Here is a 20,701-nt window from a genome sequence, read left to right on the forward strand (position 1 = left end):
TCAATTTCCAGAATTCCCAGATCAAGGAGAAAATATTGTAAGTAGCCATAAAGAAACAATTCAAGTGTTGTGGAAACACAATCAAGATAAAACAGGACTTAGTAACTTCCACACTAAGGGACTGAGGGATGAGAAATATGATATTCCAGAGGTCAAAGAAACTGGGATTAAAACCAGGAATCATCTACCCAGAAAATTTGACTTTCAAATAACAGAATCAAGAGAAACATGAAAAGCTAAACAGGAAAGAGAAATTATGCAGGACTAATTAAAATTGAATTGCTTACATTGCTACATGGAAAGATGATATTTGTGTATGTGTGTGTGTATGTGTGTGTATATATATACATATATGTACGTATATATGTGTGTATATACACATATATGTATGTGTATATATACATATATGTATGTGTATATATACATATATGTATGTGTATATATACGTATATGCATGTGTGTGTATATGTGTGTGTGTACGTGTGTATAAAGAGAGAGCATAAGATGAGCTGAATATGAAGGGAAAATATCTAGAAAAGAAAATTAAGGGTTGACAGGAATATACTAGGAGAAAGAAGAAGGGAGAAGTAGAATGTAGTAAATCATCAAATAAAAAGGCAATGAAAAGCTGTTACAATTGAGGTGAAGAAGGGAAAGGTGAGAGGGAATAAGTTACCCTTCCTTTCATAGGATTTGGCTTCAGGAGAGAATAACATACATGCTCAATTGGGTATGGAAGTTTACCTACAGGAAATTAGAGAGGAATGTGATATAGGGGGTAATATAAGGGACAGCTAATTTCGGGAAGGGATAATAAGAAGCAAATGCTTTGGTACAGGGTCCAGGCAAAGGAGAGAATTGAATACATGGAGGGCAGAAGAGGAGAGAGGAAAATATAGTTAATCTTCCACAATGTCATTGTTATGGAGGTATTTTTCATACCCCCACATGCATAATTTTTATTGAATTGCTTGCCTTGTGAATGAGAGTGGGTGGGGTGGGGAGAAGGGAGAGAATGTGGAACTCAAAACTTTCAAAATGAACATTAAAGATTGTTTTTACAAGCAACTAGAAAATAAGATTTATAAGCAATGGGGTATAGAAATCCATCTTACCCTACAGGAAAATAGAAGGGAAGGGGATAAGTATGGAGGTGATAGAAGGAAGGGCAGATTGGAGCAAAGGGCATTCAGAATACATGCTGTTTAGTGGTGGTGGGGGTAGGGGTGAGATGAGGAGAAATTTGAAATTACGTATATGTATATATTTACACATATATGTATTTGTATATGTATGCATATATGTATTTTATATGTATAGAGCACATATATAGAAGACACACACATATATAGAACACATATTTACACACATGCATATATATGTGTGTGTGTGTGTGAGTGTATTAAATTGAGGCAAAATTTTGATACAAAACCTCTCAAAAACCTTACAATCAGATAGAGGGGAATGAAAATGTATACAAATATCTCGAACATATATATCCATACATTCATTAATGAAGTCTCATCAGGGATCCATCCTGGTATAGCCAAATGACTTCAGGACACTGGGAGTGGGTTGAGGATATAGACATTTGGAGAAAGTAGGAGGTGGCATAAAGAGTTATCAAGTGAATGGTAAAAATACTTTTCTTTAGCTCATGTCATGGATAATGTAGATATTTATTAGTAGGGGTTCAGAATTACATGGCCATAGGGAAGTTTGTCAATTTTTACTTCAAAACCCATGAGAGATTTTCAAAGTCATTTGTTTCCTGACCATAGGGTATAGTTCTTTTAGAGCACTGGATAGTTTAGAAGAAGAAACAATAACTTGGATTAGAAAGAGTGTTGATACTCTCTTCTCAGCATAGGAGACCAATATAGAAAGTTAATGGAATAGAACTCTTCCCTCACATCAGTGCCTGAAGACTTCAAGTATGGTATTTCTCCTTTTCACACAGAAGGGTTAGGGCCATATATGCCCTTTCTATTTCCAGCCTGAGTGAAATGGAGAGATTTATACTCAAAACAAAAATATACAGAGGATATATTGTTTGTAAATTCTTTCTCTCTCCCACTATGCTCCAAAAAGACAATACCCTAAACTTTGGACTTTAAAAAAATGCAGGGGAAAATGTAATATTTAATACTTTTCCGGCATTAAATTTCATCTCATGAATACCCATCATGGATATTGAGACTCAGGATATTAAAGTAACCAGAGAGGATCTTAGTTTCAAGGGGAAAAACTTGCAAAGCTGAATGGTCCTTCTGGATTCCAGATGTCTTTTGAATGTTTTGCTTCACTTCCCAATTTCAGTTCGGGAAAAGTACATATAACAGGGATTAAAGTTTTAATTTCAAGCTCACTGGGATATTAGAACATCATTTATTTACCAGTGCAGATATAAAGGAAGGATTCTGTGAAGATCTAAGGGGATGGAATATCTAAAGTTCTTTCTGAAACTTTAAGTTCTATATAAATGTGAGCTACTATTAATATTTTCTAGGAAGCTCAAAACAAAATATTATACACCTAAGCTACTATAAAATATAATATGTCCTCTGAGGATAGACAAAATTACCATCAACCATTACTTTCTTTTTAAAGAAATATATTTTATTCCATTAAATATTTCCCAATTCCGTGAAAAACATTGTCAATCATTTATTTTCATTTCAAGTCCTAGATATTTCCCTCTCTGGTACCCATCCCCCTTCTTAAAAAGACGAGAAATTTGATATCAGTTATAAATGTTAACTCACGAAAAGCACATTTCATATTAGCAGGGTTACACAAGAAAACACAGAAAAGAGTGAAAAAAAGAGTAAAAAAAAGAAGTGTTTTTCAATCTGCATTCAAAATTACTCTGAAAGTGGATATCATTTTTTTTTCATGATGGGTCCTTTAGAACTCTCTTGGATCATCATCCTGATCAGAGTAAGCTCAGTTTTTCATAGTTGCTCATTGTTTGTTTCCGTTGTTGCTATGTTGCTCATAGTTCTTTCTGTGAATAATGTAATTCTGGTTTTCCTCACATCACTTCATATCAGTTCATGTAAGATGTCCCAGGTTTTTCAGAAACCATCCTACTTGCCATTTCTTATAACACAATGATCTTTCATTTATATCATAATGCAACTTTTCTAGCTATTCCCCAATTGATGAACATTGTCTCAAATTCTAATTCTTTTCACTACAAATAAATTGACATAAAATTATTTTTGATTAAATTTAGGTTCTTTTCCCTTTTCTTTCATCTCTTTGGGGGTACCGATGTAGTCATGGCATTGCTGGGTTAACAGATATGAAGACTTTTATAGCCCTTTTGGTGTATTCCCAAATTGTTTTCCAGAATTGTTGGACTAGTCCAAAATTCTATCATCAGCATATTTGTTCCCAATTTTTCTACATCCTCTCCAGATTTGTCAATCTGATAGGTATGCAGTAATATCTCAGGGTTGCTTAAATTGACATTTCTCTAATAAATAGTGATTTAGAGCATTCAGCATGTGACTACTGATATCTTTGATTTCTTCTTCTTCTGAAAATTGCCAGTTCATATACAGTGACTATTTGTGAACTGGTATATTTTTAGAAATTTTGCTCACTTCTTATATACTTAAGAAAAAAGGCTTTATCACAGAAAAATGATGCATTTTTTTTTTGTTTCCTGTTTCCCTTCTAATTTTGGCAGCAATATTGTTCTTTGTGCAAAAGTCTGTAAATTAATGCAATGCAATTACATTATGCAACGTGCAATTATGTAAAGAAAATTATTCCTTTTATTTCATATGATTGTCTTTACATCTTTTCTTGTCATAAATCTTTTCTTATTCAAAGAAATGATAGGTGCATTTTTTCATTCTCCCCTAATTTCCTTACAATGTCATTCTTTAAGTCTAAATCACTTAAGCATTTTGACCTTATAGTGGCCTATGGTGAAAGATGCTGGTCTGAGAAAATCAAGTTGATTCTGATTTTATTTTGTAACTGATTCTATTCTGTATCACTCCAATTGGTGTAAAATTTCCTAAGTCATTTTTTTTTCTGAGTTACATTCACAATTTCAGCTTCCTTCTCTGACATATATGACCCATTAATCACCTCAATTTAAAAAAAAAATATTGTTTCTATACATCTTATTACCCAGGTACACTTGAGAAAGAACTGTTATCCCAATAACAAGCTTTTCAAGACTCAGGTACATGCCAGGAAATCTGTTATCTGTCCAATAGTGACTGTTCTTCAGGAATGCCTGGGCTGTTTTTGCTGAGACTCTCACTAATCTTGCAGGTTGATGCCACCAATGATTGTTTTCCATAGCAATAAGAAGGAAGAAGGAGCTGATATTCTTACATTTCTGACTTCCATTCAATCATATCATGTTCCGTTTCTGACTTTTTTACATAATCATATTGTTTTTTGTTTGTCATTCTTTGTTCTCTTGTACTTCCCCAAACTATATAAAGGCGAGTAAGCCTTGATATCTTTTGATAGTGTGAGTAGTCTAGAGATCCCTTTTATTAGTAATTACTAGTTTTACCAATAAATTGAATGTACTCAGAATTTTGTGCCTCAGTTTTACTCAATTTCAATCACAACAGATTTACTAGTTTCTTTCAATCTGTTCTCCAGATTAGAACTTTGGGTTTACATAACATTAGATTACCATGGCCATTTACTATTTTATATTGCATACCTTATCTATTCCAGTAATCAATCGCTCTATTTCTTAGCCAGAACCAGAGTGTTTTGATGAATACAGCTTTGTAATGTAGTTTGAATTCTGGTACTGGCTTCTGTCATCATTTTTTTTAATTTATCCTCTTCATATTCTTAAGTTTTGTTCCTCCAGATGAATTTTGTTAATAGTTTTCTAGCTATATAAAATTATTTTTTAATACTTTGATTTGTATGGTACTGAATAAGGAAATTTACTTTGGTAGAATTTTCATTTTTATTATATTGTCTCAGTCTACTCATGAAGAATTAATAATTATTCAATTGTTTATCTCACTTTATTTCTGTAAAAAGTGTTTTGCAATTGGGTTCATACAGTTCTGGGTTTGTCTTGGCAGGTAGACTCTCAAATATTTTGTACAGTCTACAGAAATTTTAAAAGGAATTTCTCCTGTTTCTTTCTACTGTTAATTTTTTCCAGCTTTTTTTTTGTGGTTGATTGGGCAAGATTCTCTAAGGATACGAGCTTGTCATCTGCAAAAAATTGATAGTTTTGTTTAACCTATTTTTATTCCTCCAAATTATTTTTCTTGTCTTATGGCTATGGCTAGCATTTCTAGTACAATATTTAATAATAGTCATGAAAGTGGACACCTTTGTTATATACTTCATCTTATTGGGAAGGCTTAAATTTTATCCCTGTACCAGACAGTGCTTGCTCTTTGGTTTTAGATAGATACTACTTGTCATCTTGAGGAGGTTCCATAAATTCCTGTGGTTTATTGTGTTTTCAATAGGAATGAGTGTTGCATATTTTCAAAGGTGTTTTCTGTATCTATTAATACTGTGATATTAACATTGTAGTTTAATTATTGATGTGTTCAGTTATATTCATTGTTTTCCTAATTTGGAATTGACACTGCATTCTTGGCATAAATTAATCCTGACCATAGTGTATTATCTTTGTGATATAGTCTTGTAATCACCTGTAACAGTATGCACTTCCACATACACAGGGAAACCTGCTATCACAGGTTCTTAGATATGCATTCATAAAAGAAACATAAATGAAAAACTTTTGAGAGGTTAAAAATCACTTTAATCAACCACAGGTATCAGAGAAAATCAAAGCCAAAATTTCAGAGAAATCAAAAATGTCAAATGACATGTTTCCAAAATGTCTGATCATCATATACATACACAGTTACCAGAGAGGAAAGCATCAACTTCTGGGTTTTAGCCAGGGGGCTCCTTAGCTGCCTCCCAGTATCTTTCTGGCCAAAGAAACACTTCCAGTCAGCAAACCCTAAAGTAAATCTCACCCTCAGAGTATTTATACACTTTTCAGAGCAGAGGGCATAACCGTATGACCCAGTGCCTCTGCAAAAACAACAACAACAACAACAAAAAACATAAGCTACTTGTACCCTTCTACAAAACAACTGCCCTAATCAATCTTCCCAAAATTGTCAGGCCCATCTATGGGTGGGAAAGGTCCTCCTTAATGACATTATTCAATCAGAGGCACTTTTAGTAAAACAAAAACAACAAAAGATCCTATTTTACTTCTCATTACCCTCTACCCCCCAGGATCCTTGACCTAACAATCTAAGTGGTCATGGATCCTGGAACAAATAGGCATTAACATTTCTTAAGGAAACACCAAATAATTCACAATTTAGAATACATAACATAACAATTCATTATTATGGTGGCCAAATGACTTTAAAAAAACATAAAAATATATGCATAACATAGCAACACTTTATGGACAGAGCAAAGCTCCTCCTTCCTCAATTCCCCGCTAAAAAAATGTCCAATCAAAGTCCTCTTGGGGGCATGTCTTACTCACCCTACCCTCTTAGGTATAGGTTCTAATGAGTCTCTCTTCCAAGTCCTCAGGGGTGGTTGGACAACAAAGCCATCAGGGTGGGGTCCTTGGGGGTACATAGCACTTCCCGCATCCACCATAGAAAATTCCACCCCCTGGGTCCCAAACTGCCCTAGGAGAATGCTACAAAAGACCACACTCAGTACACAGTCCCAATCTTGCCCCAGGGCTGACCTAGCTCCTGGGTTCCTCTTCCTCCAGCAGAAGCCAGCCACTCCCAGCTCCTGCCTGGGTCTGTGACTAAGCTGCTCTGTGCTCCCACTCCCATTCCTCTAACCTCAAGAAAGTCAGCACACTGGTCTTTCTCAGCTCCTGCTGGGTTGTGCTTTGCTTGGATTCCAGGACTCCATTCCAAATTCTCACTGCTCTGGTTTGGTTTCTGAACACAATACACTTTACAGATCTTCACTCCTCCAGCACAGTCCTGGCTCTAGCCACCCCTGTCTCCTGGGGTAACACAGATCATAGTTGCCATAATTGGAACGCAACAGAGAATTGTCCTAGTCCCTATACTTTCATTTTACTTTATATAGATGCCATCCTCATCACCATAATGTAGCAGTAAGCACCTCAACACACATACGGAACCCTGTTACCCCAGGTTTTTAGATCTGCATTCTTTTATAAAAGGAAAGCAACTTTCAAGGAGTTAGCAATCACTTTAATCAACCACAGGTATCAGAGAAAATCAAAGTAAAAATTTCAGAGAAATTAAAAATCAAAAGTCAACAGATATGCTTCCAAAATATCTGACCATTATATATATACACAGTTACCAGAGAGGGAAATATCAACTTCTGGGATTTAACCAGGGGGTTCCTTAGCTGCTTCCAAGAATCTCTCTGGCCAAAGAAACACTTGCAGTTAGTTAGCCCCAAAGTAAAACCTCACAATTAGAGTATTTATAGACTTTTTAAACCCAGAGGGCATAACCCCTGACCTAGTGCCTCAACAAGAAAAATAAAAGTTACTACAAAACAACTCTCTTAATCAAACCTCCCACAATGGGCAGGCCCATCAATGAGGGGGAAAGATCTTCCTTAATCACATTATTCAATCAGAGGAACTTCTAGTAAAACAAAAACAGCAAAAGATTCTATTTTACTTGCCTTTAGATCACTTTGCTAGCATTTTATTTAAAAATGGACATCAATATTAAAGGAAATTTGTTTCTAGTTTCCTTTCTCTATTTTTGCTGTCCTTTGTTTAAGTATCAAAAATACATTTTTGTCACAAAATAAATTTATTAGGACTTTAGAACTCATTCTTTGCCACTTTTTCAAATAATTTAAATAGTTTTGAGATTCATTGTTACTTTAATATTTCATAGAATTCACTTGGAAATCCATTTGGTCCTAGGAAATTTTTCTTAAGGAGTTCATTGATGGTTGATTCAATTTATTTTTCTGAAACGGGGTTAAATATTTTATTTTCTCTTCTTTATTTCCTCTTCTATTAATCTGGGCAATTTATGTTTTTGTTAATAATAACCCATATATTCTTAAAAGTAGTGCCCTTATTGAAATTGAAGAAACAAAGTCTGAGTTAAGACACTTATTTGCAAAGCATTCAGTTTTAGAAATAATTTTGTGTAGGGACTCCTCAGTAGTCACACAGACCTCTGTGAGAAATGTAAAAGAGTTTTTATTATAAATTACAATTTTATATTTTTAGAATACCTGCTTTTAGAATCCAGGAATTTAAGATCTTTTTGGAGTAAACAGGTGTTGATTTCTTACATTCACCTGCATCCTGCAAAACAACTTGGGAATTTTCGAAATAGGGAGAGGGACTTCATGATCTCCCAGAATTTACATGATTTCTAAAAAAATTAAACTTAACTCAAATACAAGAAACTAAATTCCAGTAGCTATACAAAATGTCAGCAATGGTTCAAACTACTGTTGTTTTGTTTTCTTAATAAACTATATTAAAATTTTTAATTTATAAGGCATCACATTTAAGATGTGTGCAACTAAATATTTCATCAATAAAATACAATCCACTTTATACACAGTTGTCTTAAAATGAATAACATTATTTAAAGGTTTTTTGTTTTCCAATAACTATATTTAGTCAGTAGGTTTGTACATTTGGATGTACCTTTGACCTTTTAGACCAAATTAGGAAGCAAAAAAGGAAAGTATCGATGTTCATTATAATTTAACAGATAATTATATCTTTCATTTAATTAACTCAAGACATTCTACAAAAATTAACAGTAAGATTTCTGTGAACTATGTGAAGCTATAATCGTTATGGTTAATTATAAGATATTCCAGAAGATAAAAAGGAAGCAAAAGCTAATAATTAAAATTTGATTTTTGCATTTTAGAAGGCAGGACTATTGTAATAAGATGAAAATAATACAGAAAATATAAGGAGAAAAAATATTCTTAAAATATTAGCTTATATTTTCTTTGAAGGCAAGAGAAGAAGGAATTTATCTTATACTAAAGTGTCTTTAACAGTAAAATATAATTCTCAGAGATTAGGAAATACTTTTTCACTGAATTAAATTTTATCCAGTTATTCTTCAAATAATTAGGCAAGATTCAGCATAAATAACATCCTTCTCAATGGAATTGTGACTTCAGAGACAGGTGACTTAATGTTATTTACTTATTATTGGCATGATATGTGATTTTGTTGGTTTAGAGATGACCCCTTAAAGAAATTATTCTCTTATGATCAAGATCCAAAACTATTTTCAAAGTTAAAATTTACTAGTTCCCTGGGGAAACTGAGAGTTTTAGTCATGTGTCCAGGAGCACATAGAAGTATGAGTCAAAAAACCCCCACAAATTTGAGTCAAGGATATTTGGATCTATAGAACTTGTTTTGCTTCACAATACCAGACACACATCATGAATAAATAATAATAACATTTTGTAGTAACAAAAATTATGATTGTTATTTATATAGCATTTTAATGTTTTGCATATTCCATCTTAATTTTTCCTTTGAGGTAGATATTATTAGCACCGTTGTACAAATAAAGAAACAGATGGCTGAGAAAGGTTACGTTATTTGCTATTGACACCTAATAGGACACTGAAGCAAAATTCAAACTCAGGCTTCCCCAATCCTAAATTTTCACATTTCATCCTGTAAAAACAGAATATTTCAGCTTAGAAAATGAATAAATCTTAAAAATTTTTGTGACTGATATTTTAACATACTCAGAATTGTGTACAATTTGTTAGAAAAAAAGAAAGCTTTGAGATCATGTACTCTACCCTTTAATTTTTTTAGATGAGGACCCTGAGGCTTAAGGTTACATAGATTTGTTTTTCTTTGACAGGCTGCAACATTCTTCACTCTGTATTTTTTTTTAAATTAGCATAGGATATTTTGCCTTTTTTTTTTTTTTTACTTTTGATCCCTTTCAGAACTTACTGCTGTCAGTTCTGATTATTCCAATCCTCATTTTCTATTTGATAAACTGGAATATACTGTTCCCTTCACACAGTGCTTCCTTTGACTTTACTATTCAAGTTTATTTCCCATATTTTCAGTGTGTTTTTCCTGATTGATTATTAAAGTGGTCTTATCCAGGGTCTTTCTCCCTTACAAAGAATACGCACCTCTAAGGGATAACCTTGCACATGCAGGTAGGGTACTGATTTTCTCATGTAGCTGGGAGTATTAAAATTTGTAAAGGAATTCCCTTAACTTTCTATCATTGTAGCTTTTACTCAGGAAATATGTTCCTGGAGGAGGGAGTTCCTTGGATTTCTTTCTCAGAATTATTTTCATCTCTTGCTTTTCATCAACCCAATTAAAATAGCTAAAATCCTTCCCTTTGGAATCCTCACTGGGCAAATTCTTCAGTCATAATATTGCCTTTTGACACTTTTCTCTGCTACCAAGGACCATTTTTTAAATACCATTATACAATGTATATTTTATACTCACTTCTTATCTCTATTTCTTTTACTAACCATATCTTTGCTTCATTAACTTTTAGTCTACAAAGATATAAAATTATTTGATATGTCAATTGTTACATTACAATATATTCCATCATTTTTGCAACTAGAATACCTTAAATACAGTACAAAAAACTTCAAGTACTAAATTTAAGACATTTTTTTATAAGTTATGGAATTTTTACTCCTCAATTTCCATGACATGTGGACAGGGTCTAGCATTTAAACCTATTATGTTTAGCACAATTTATAGTGAAACTGCTTTCACTTTTATATAACTGTTGTTTTGTTACTCTATTAATATGCTCTTATTCTTGAGCAAGCTCCTGGCCCTGCCAAATGATGAATATTTTCTTTGACTTTGTCCCCTTAATAGTATTTTACTTTTTTTCCAATAACTTAGTCCTAAACATATTTTTCAACACTCAATTTTATAAAATTTTCAATTGCAAATTTTTTTCTCCTTCCCTCTGTCCCTTTACCCCCTTGCAAGACAGCAATCTGACAATACATGTACAATAATATTAAACACATTTCCACGATGGTCATCCTGTAAACAAGAATCAAAATGAAAGGGAAAAAGTGAGAGAAAGAAAAAAAAACAAGAGGGGAAGAGGAGAGAGAGAGAGAGAAAGAGAGAGAGAGAGAGAGAGAGAGAGAGAGAGAGAGAGAGAGAGAGAGAGAGAGAGAATACTATGCTTCACTCTGCATCCAGATTCCCTACTCCTTGTAAAAAAATTTTTCAATTATGAATCTTTTGGAATACTCTTACGGTCCGTTAGGTTCAGATGAGCTAAGTTAGCTATAAGAAATGGTTAACAGGTGAACTTTATAAAAACCCTAGAAAATGTATGCTGATGCTGAGTGAGGGGAGCAGAACCAATGAAACATTTGTACATGAATACCATTGTTCAAGGACAAACTTTGATAGACTTGGCTCTTCTCTGCAATGCAATCTTCTAAGACAACTTGAAATGTCTCATGATGGAAAATGCTATACATATCCACAGAGAATTATGGAGTTTGAATGCAGATCAAAGTATACTATTGGCTCTCTTACTTTTTTGTTTTGTTTCATTTCTTCTATTTCGTGGTACATTCCATTAGTTATAATTCTTCTTTGCAACATGACTAATGTGAAAATATGTTTAATATGAATGTATATGTAGACCTTATTTCCAGTGCCATGCTATCTTGGGGATGGGGGATTTGAGGGGGAGAAAATTTAAAACTCAAAAACCAGTGGAACTGAATGTTGTAAACTAAAAATAAATTAATTTGAAAAATAAAAAAAGTCGAGAGACCAGGTATCCCAGGATCTAAGTATACTGCCAATGCTTAAAAAAAAAGAGCAGTCATTTAAAGTTGGTCCTCATCAAATGTTGATGTGACTGTGTATAATGTTCTCCTGGTTCTGCTCATTTCACTCAGCAACAGTTCATGTAAGTCCTTCCAGTTTTAGTGAAATCTGCCTGCTTATCATTTCTTACGGAACAATTGTGTTCCATTGCATTCATATACCACAACTTGTTTAGCATCAACTCAATTTCCAATTCTTTGCCACCATAGAAAGAGTTGCTATAAATGCTTTTGTACATGTAAGTTCTTTAGTTATTTTTTATTATCTCTTTGGGATACAGAGCTAGTAGCGGCATTGTTGGATAAAAGGGTATATATAGTTTGATAGCCCTTTGGGAATACTTCCAAGTCATTCTCCCAAATGGTTGGATCAGTTCCCAATTCTACCAGAAATGCATTGGTGGTGCAATTTCCCTACATATTCTCCAGCATTGACTATTTCTCTGCTTTGTCGTGTTACCCTAACTGATTAGGTGTGAGTTGGTAATGCAGATTCGTTTAATCTACATGTCTTGAACAAATACTGACAAAGAAAATTTTTCATGAAATTATGGATAGTTTTAATTTCATCTGAAAGCTTCCTGTTCATATTCTTTATCAATTGGGAAATGACTTGTTTTCTTAGGAATTTGTTACTTCTCTACATATTTTAGAAACGAGTCCCTTATCATAAACAATGACAATAGAAAAGGTTTCCCAACTTTCTGCTTTCCTTCTAATCTTGGTTACATTATTTTTGTCTATGCAAAAAAAACAACCAAACAAAAAAACCTTTTTCTTAATTTTATGTAGTCAAATTTTTCCATTTTGCATTTCATAATGTTCTCTATATTTTGTTTGGTGATAAATTCTTCTCCTTTCCATAAGTCTGACAAGTATACCATTCATTGTTCTCCTAGTTTGTCTATGGTATTACACTCTATGTCCAAATGATGGACCCATTTGGACCTTTTCTTGGTGTAGGTTGTGAGATGTTGGTATATGCCTACATTCTGCCGTGCTATTTTCTAGGTTCTGTAGTAGTTTTTGCAAATAATGAATTCTTAATGCACAATCTGAGGTCTTGTGATTATTCAAGGAGAAAATTACTATAGACTTTTTACTACTGCATCTTATTTAGCTAATCTATTTCACTGATGCACCACCTATTTCTTAGTATCAGATAGTTTAGATGATTGCCACTTTAAAATATAATTTTACATCTGAAATAGCAAGGCCACCTTCCTTTACTTTGTTGAGTTTGTTTCCATTAATTCTCTTGATATTCTTGAATTTGTTATTATTTTTCATCTACCTCTCTAAAATATTTTGGGTAGTTTAATTGATATGGCTGTGAACAAGTAAATTAATTGAAGTATAATTTTCATTCTTATCATGTTAGCCTGGCCCACCCATGAGCAACTGATATTTTTCAATAGTTTAGATCTGATATTATTTATATGAATGTTGTTTTGTCATTATATTTACATATTCCTGGATTTCCTTGGCAAGAATATTGTCAAATATGCAATATTTTATATAGTTGTTTAAATAGAATTTTTGTTTCTATCTCTGGTTTCTGGACTTTGTTGACAATATAAAGAAATGTTGACATTTTATACAGGTTTATTTTATATGCTGTAACTTTGCTAAGTTAGTTATTTCAGGTAGTTTTCTTTTTAGTTAATTCGGTAGGATGTTCTACATACACCACTGGGTTTCTCAAATTAATAATGCCTTCAGTATGGTAGTTCCTTCAATTTTTCTTCTACTTTTGCTGAACCTAAAATTTCCAACAAAATATTGAATAATAGTGGTGATAATGGGAGTCCTTGATTTACTGCTGATCTTATTGGGAAGGCCTTTAATTTAATCACTTTACAGAAAATACTTGCTGATGGTTTTAGATAGATGTTGCTTCCAATTTTAAGGAAAGTTCCATTTATCCCTATGCTCTCTAGTCTTTGTAATGGAAATGGGTGCTGTGTTCTTTCAAAGTTTTTTGTTTTTTGTATTTTAACATCTACTGAGAAAATTATAAGAAGTCCATTGGTCTTGTTATTGATATAATCAATCATAGTGATCATTTCCCTAACATTGAATGATCCCTGCATTCTTTGTGTAAATCTCCCCTAGTCATAGTGTATTATCCTGGTGATAAATTGTTATAATCTCTGTCAATTTTTTACTTAATTTTTTTTTCCCCATCAAAATTCATTGAGGAAATTGGTCTATATTTTTCTTTCTCTGTTTTGTTTCTTTTGGTTTAAGTATTAGTACCATATCTTCTTCTAAGCTTCCTCTTCTCTTCTCAGTTCCCTCCTTCCCCTCTGCTCCACTCTCTTTCTCTCCTCTCCTCTGGTGTTCTACCCACAGAAGTTACACTCCATGGCCAAAAACTGCCTTTTTCCCCTCTAGGTTTACTAACTACATTTCTTGTTCAAAGATCAAACCTTAAACCCAATTCACTCTTGACCTCATAGACTAGACAACAAGTCCCCACCCAACTATCACAGGGTGAATGTAATTGCTAAATAGTAATTGTTTCTCTTTTACCCAGGAATCCTGAGACTCTTCCACTCCTAGTTTATTTATTTATTTTTTTATTAATTGGGCCATCCCTTGAGTAACTACTTAAAGAAACCTACTCATTGCATTGGTGTATCTCACTCAAGGTGAGAATGTGATATGATCTCAGTCTGAAAAGTTCAGGGTCTCACATTGCATCTTGGGCCATCTCCTGTCTTACTGATGAATATCAGGTCACTAGAGATGGTTCAGGAGAAGAAAGTGAGGTTGGTGACCTTGCACAGCCCTCCCTCACTCAAATCAAAGTCAACTGCAAGTCATGTAATCATCTTGATGTCATGATTCTCCTTGAGAATAAAGGACAAACACAACAACAAATCAGCACCATATTTATGTCATAAAAGAAATTTGGTAGGACACCTTCTTTGTCTATTTTCCAAGTAATTTATATAGTATTGCAATTAATAGTCTTTAAATGCTTAACAGAATTCACTTTTAAATTCATTTGGTCTTCAAAATCTTTTTCATAGGGAGCTCAATGATTTTTTTTCAATTTTTCTTCTAAAATGCAATTATGTAAGTATTTTATTTCCTTTTCTGTTAATGAGGGAAATTCACATTTTTCATAAATATTCATCCATTTTATTAGATTGTCAGATATATTGGTATACAATTGGACAAAATTGCTCCTATTTTTTTATTTTTAAATGTTTCTTCATTGGTGGTGACTTCACACTTTTCATTTTTGATACTAGTAATTTGATTTTCTTCTTTTTAAATCAAATTTATTCAAATTTTCTTCTTTTTAATCAGTTTTAATATTTTATTAATTTTAATCAAATTTAATAGAAAACAGTTCTTTATCTAGTTTTTACATAATATCAACTTTAAATTTTATTTATTAGTGCAATGGTTTTCTTACTTTCAATTTTTTAAATATCTTTTCTGCTTTTCAGAAATTTGAATTTGATGTTTAGGTAGGTATATTTTGTTTGTTGGTTTTTAACATTTTTATTTGCAAGCTGAATTCATTGATACCATTTTTCTATATAGTACTCATGTAAGAATTAAGAGATATAAAATTTCCCATAACTCTGCTTTGGCTTAGTTCCATAAGTTTGGGTATGTTGTCTCTTTATTGTCATTGTCTTGGATGAAATTATTGATTGTGTCCATGATTCACTATTTGACTCACTCATTTTTAGAATTACATTATTTAGTTTACAATTAATTTTTTCTCTTTCTTTCTATGGCCCTGTATCACATATAATTATCTATTTAGCTCTGTACTTTTCATCGGGAAAGTTTGAAAGTCCCCTATTTCATTGAATGTCCATCTTTTCCCCTGAAATATTATGCTCAGTTTTGCAGGATTCTTGATTCTTGGTTGTAATCCAAGGTCCTTTGCCATCTGGAATAGTAGAGTGTAAGGCCTCCTATCATTTAATGTGGAAGTATCAAGTCCTATATAATCCAGACTGTAGCTCCTTGATATTTAATTGTGTCTTTCTGACTGCTTGCAGGACTTTTTCCTTGACCTGAGAGTTTTGGAATTTGGCTACAATATTCAATGGAATTTTCATTTTGATTCTCTTCAAAAGGTCATTGGTGAATTCTTTCAATGATTATTTTACCATGCACTTCTAGGAAATCTGTGCTGTTTCCCTAGATAATTTTTTTGAACAATGATGTTCACTTTTTAATTGATCATGGCCTTTAGGTAATACAATAATTCTTTAATTATCTCTCCTTTATCTATTTTCCACGTCACTTGTTTTTCTAATGAGTTAATTTACATTTTCTTCTTTCTTTTCATTATTTCAATTTTGTTTCACTGATTCTTGTTTTCTCATGGAGTCATCTTCTCCTTGCCCAATTCTAATTCTTGAGGAATTATTTTTTTTAGTTACCTTTGTTCTTCCTTTTCTTTTTGGCCAATTCTCCTTTAAAACAGCAGTTTTATTCAATGGATATTCCCCCCCACTTGGGTAATTCTATATTATAGCAAGTTGTTTACTTCAGTCAATTTTTGTGCTTTATTTTTGCTTTCCTTTTTAAAACAAAAAAGAGTCAACAGCAAAAAGTTCTCTACAATCTTCTTGTGATAAGCTATTTGATCTCCTCACTGTCCATGGGCTAAAATCAGTGGAAGCAGTTGCTGCCCCTGACACCAGTGCTGCCCTCACTGCCCTGGGACTGAGGCAGTACAACTCTCCTCTCACACCCAGCTCAGAAAGTTCTTTCCCACAGACTTTCTAAGTTGAATTTGGCATTTATGGTTTGAGAAATCTGGCAATCACAGGTGCCAGTGATTCAATCCCTTGAGGTCTGCTCTCAGTCCCCTGGGACCAGGTCTATGCTTCATCATTTTCCACTGGACTGTGCTCCTCTCTTAGCCTGGTTCAACAGATGTTTCCTCTAAACCTTCCATGTTTGCTTGGGTCATAAATTTGTTTTGCACTGTCATTTTGCAGATTCTGCTACTCTCGAATTTGTTTAGTCATTTTTTAAAAATGTACCTGGAGGAGTTTGGGGGACAGCTCAAGCAAGTCTCTGCTTTTATTCCATCATCTTGACTCTGCCCCTGAAGACTGTTATTAATAAAAGTATATCAAGGAGATCTCTTACAAGTCGCACCTCAGAAATTATTATATCCTCTTGCAAGGTTTTGTCAGAACAGTTTCAACCAGAATTCTCCATGTCGAATAAGTAGAAAATTTAAAGCTTCATGATGGGTAGTAAAAGAAGAAAGGAACAAAGCAGCAGAAATACTGAGGAATTGATCAAGCAAAGGAAAAAAATTCTTGATACAATGAATAAATAAGATAGACTAAGAAGATTTCAGGATAAAATTCCTGAAGACAGTAACTCTGGTATAGCATCAAGTGAAATTATAGAAAAAAAGACATTTAACCAAGAGAATACTATGTTGTTTTAAAGTTCTAACAAAAGTTGAAAGAAAACACAAAGGATAAATTCAAACATTTAAATGAAAATATAAAGCACTTGAAAAGACTATTAGCAACTTTGAACTAAAGCTAGAAAAACTTAACAAAGCAGTCAAGAACCTAAAAAGAAATAAAAATCAGTTATAGAAGCCATTTTTCAACAAAATTGAGGAACATTAAGCTGGGGGGACATATATAACTTTTATTATCACAAGCAACTGACCTTGGAAAGATAATTTAGTGAAATAATTTAAATGTTAGACTCTGAGAAGAGCATGATGAAACAACTTAAAGAGCAAAATTAAAATCTAGTTACCACCTTTCAGCAAATCATTAAATAAAATATCCCCATATGTATTGGAACAAGAGTTCAAATTACAGATCAATAAAATCCTATATTAGAAACCAAATATAAATTTGTGTTCTTCTCCAATCTCTTCATTTTACAAAATAATAAAAAGTGATCAAGGAAGGCCAAATGTTTCAATTCAGATACAGGTGATATTACTGAAAATTCAGGAACCATTCTCGTACACACTAAACCAAAAACAAAAAGCTCCACAGATATAATTTGTTTACAGTTATAACTAAATAATTCTCAATCTGCCATGTGAAAGAAAAAAAATATACTACATATAATGAAGTGAAAAACTGCATATTATGAAGCCCCATAATCAGTAAAGAGGGATCATGAACTAACTGCAAGAAGGTAAAGAAATAAGAATAATATCACATAGGTCTGTGATTATATATGTAACATAATATATACATATGACAAATAACATAGAGAAATATTAACTACATAATTATCAACTATATATTTTACATACTTTAGAAGAATATATTTACTTAATATAACAAGCATTAATATGTGATGTTAATTTACACATTAAAATGATATAAATATATTATAATATGCAAAATACAATGATTAAAGAAGCTTCAATAAAGACATTAAAAACAGAACATGTCATGTAATTAAGCTTAATGGTTTTAGATTAATAAAATGCATAGCTCTTTCTGTTTAACACCAAAATTTAGATTACAAAGTTAAACCTACCGCCACATACTTTTTTAGACAATGCTATCTAAATTCTATTTTTTTTTTTTTATAAGAAGTTTTTGCATTATGGCAAAAATCCAAGTCTACCAGAAAAAACTCTCACACACTGTGGTCGTTGCTGTGCACAATGTTCTCCTGGTTCTACTCCTTTCATTCAGAATCAGGTCATATAAGTCCTTCCAGGCCTCTCTGAAGTCTTCATCCCCTTAACTTCCAGTTTTTGGCAACTACATAGAGTGCTGCTATAAATATTTTTGTACATGTGGGACCCTTTCCCATTTTTATGATCTCTTGGGGATATAGTCCTAGTAGCGATATTGCTGGGTCTAAGGGTATGCACATTTTTGTAGCCCTTTGGGCATAGTTCCAAATTGCTCTCCAGAATGGTTGGATGCGCTCGCAACTCCACTAACAATGAATTAGTGTTCCAACTCTCCCACATCCTCTCCAGCATTGATCATTTTCTTGTTCTGTCATGTTTGCCAATCTTATAGGTGTGATGTGGTACCTCAAAGTTGTTTTGATTTGCATCTCTCTAATCAATAGTGATTTAGAGCATTTTTTCATATGATTATAGATAGCTTTAATTTCTTCCTCTGAAAATTGCCTGTTCATATCCTTTTGACCATTTGTCAATTGGGGAATGACTTGTATGACTATACATTTGGGTCAGTTCTCTATATATTCTAGAAATGAGGCCTTTATCCCCGAGCTTAGCTATAAAAATTCTTTCCCAATTTACTACATCCCTCTGGATTTTGGTTGCATTGCGTTTGGTTGTGCAAAAACTTCTCAGTTTCATGTAATCAAAGTTATCCATTTTGCATTTCATAATGCTTTCTATCTCTCCTTTAGTAAAGAATTCTTCCCTTCTCCATAGATATGATAAATACACTATTCCTTGCTTCTCCAGTTTATTCATGGTATCAATCTTTATACCTAAATCAGTACTCATTTGGACTTTATTCTTGTGTACGGTGTCAGGTATGGGTCTATGCCTAATTTCCGCTACACTGTTATCCAGTTTTCCCAGGAATTTTTGTCAAACAATGAGTTCTTATCACAGAAGCTGGGGTCCTTGGGTTTATCAAACAGAAGATTGCTATATTCCTTGCCTACTGCATCTTGAGTGCCAAGTCTATTCCACTTGTCTACCTCTCTGTTTCTTAGCCAATACCAAGTGGTTTTGATAATTGCTGCTTTATAGTACAGTTTAAGGTCTGTTAGTCCCTTTGATATTCTGGACCCTTTGTTTTTCCAAAGGAATTTTGATATTATTTTATCCAGCTATAGAAAGTAATTGTCTGATAATTTAATTGGTATGGCACTAAATAAGTATATTAATTTAGGTAGAATTGTCATTTTTATTATATTAGCACGGCCTACCCATGAGCAACTAATGTTTTTCCACTTACTTAAATCTGACTTTATTTGCGCAAAAAGTGTCTTGTAATTGTGTTCATATAATCCCTGGGTTTTTTTTGGCAGGTAGACTCCTAAGTATTTTATACTGTCTACCCTAGCTTTAAATGGGATTTCTCTTTCTATCTCTTGCTGTTGGACTTTGTTGCTAATATATAGGAATGCAGAAGATTTGTGTGGGTTTATTTTGCAAACCTGCAACTTTGCCAAAGTTGTTTATTAATTCAAGTAATTTTTTACTTGAATCTCTGGGATTCTCTAGGTAAATCATCATATCATCTGCAAAGAGTGATAACTTAGTTTCTTCTTTGGCTATTCTTATTCCTTGAATATCTTTCTCTTGTCTAATTGCTACAGCTAACATTTCTAGTACCATATTGAATAATAGTGGTGATAATGGACATCCTTGTTTCACCCCTGATCTTATTGGGAATGCATCTAGCTTATCCCCATTGCATATAATGCTTGCTGAAGGTTTTAGATAGATACTGCTTATTATTTTATGGAAAGTTCCCTTTATTCCTACGTTCTCCAGTGTTTTTAGTAGGAATGGGTGTTGTATTTTGTCAAAAGATTTTTCTGCATCTATTGAGATAATCATGTGGTTTTTGTTAGCTTTGTTGTTAACGTGATCGATAATGGTAATAGTTTTCCTAATATTGAACCAGCCCTGTGTCCTGGTATGAATCCTACCTGATCATAATGTATTAATCTCGTGATAAGATGCTGTATTCGTTTTGCTAAAATCTTATTTAAACTTTTTGCATCTATATTCATTAGGGAAATTGGTCTATAATTTTCTTTCTCTGTTTTGTCTCTTCCTGGTTTGGGTATCAAAACCATATTTGTATCATAGAAAGAATTTGGGAGGACTCCTTCTTCCCCAGTTTTCAAA

This window comes from Notamacropus eugenii, chromosome 4 (assembly GCF_028372415.1).
Source record: "Notamacropus eugenii isolate mMacEug1 chromosome 4, mMacEug1.pri_v2, whole genome shotgun sequence".
Lineage (NCBI taxonomy): Eukaryota > Metazoa > Chordata > Mammalia > Diprotodontia > Macropodidae > Notamacropus > Notamacropus eugenii.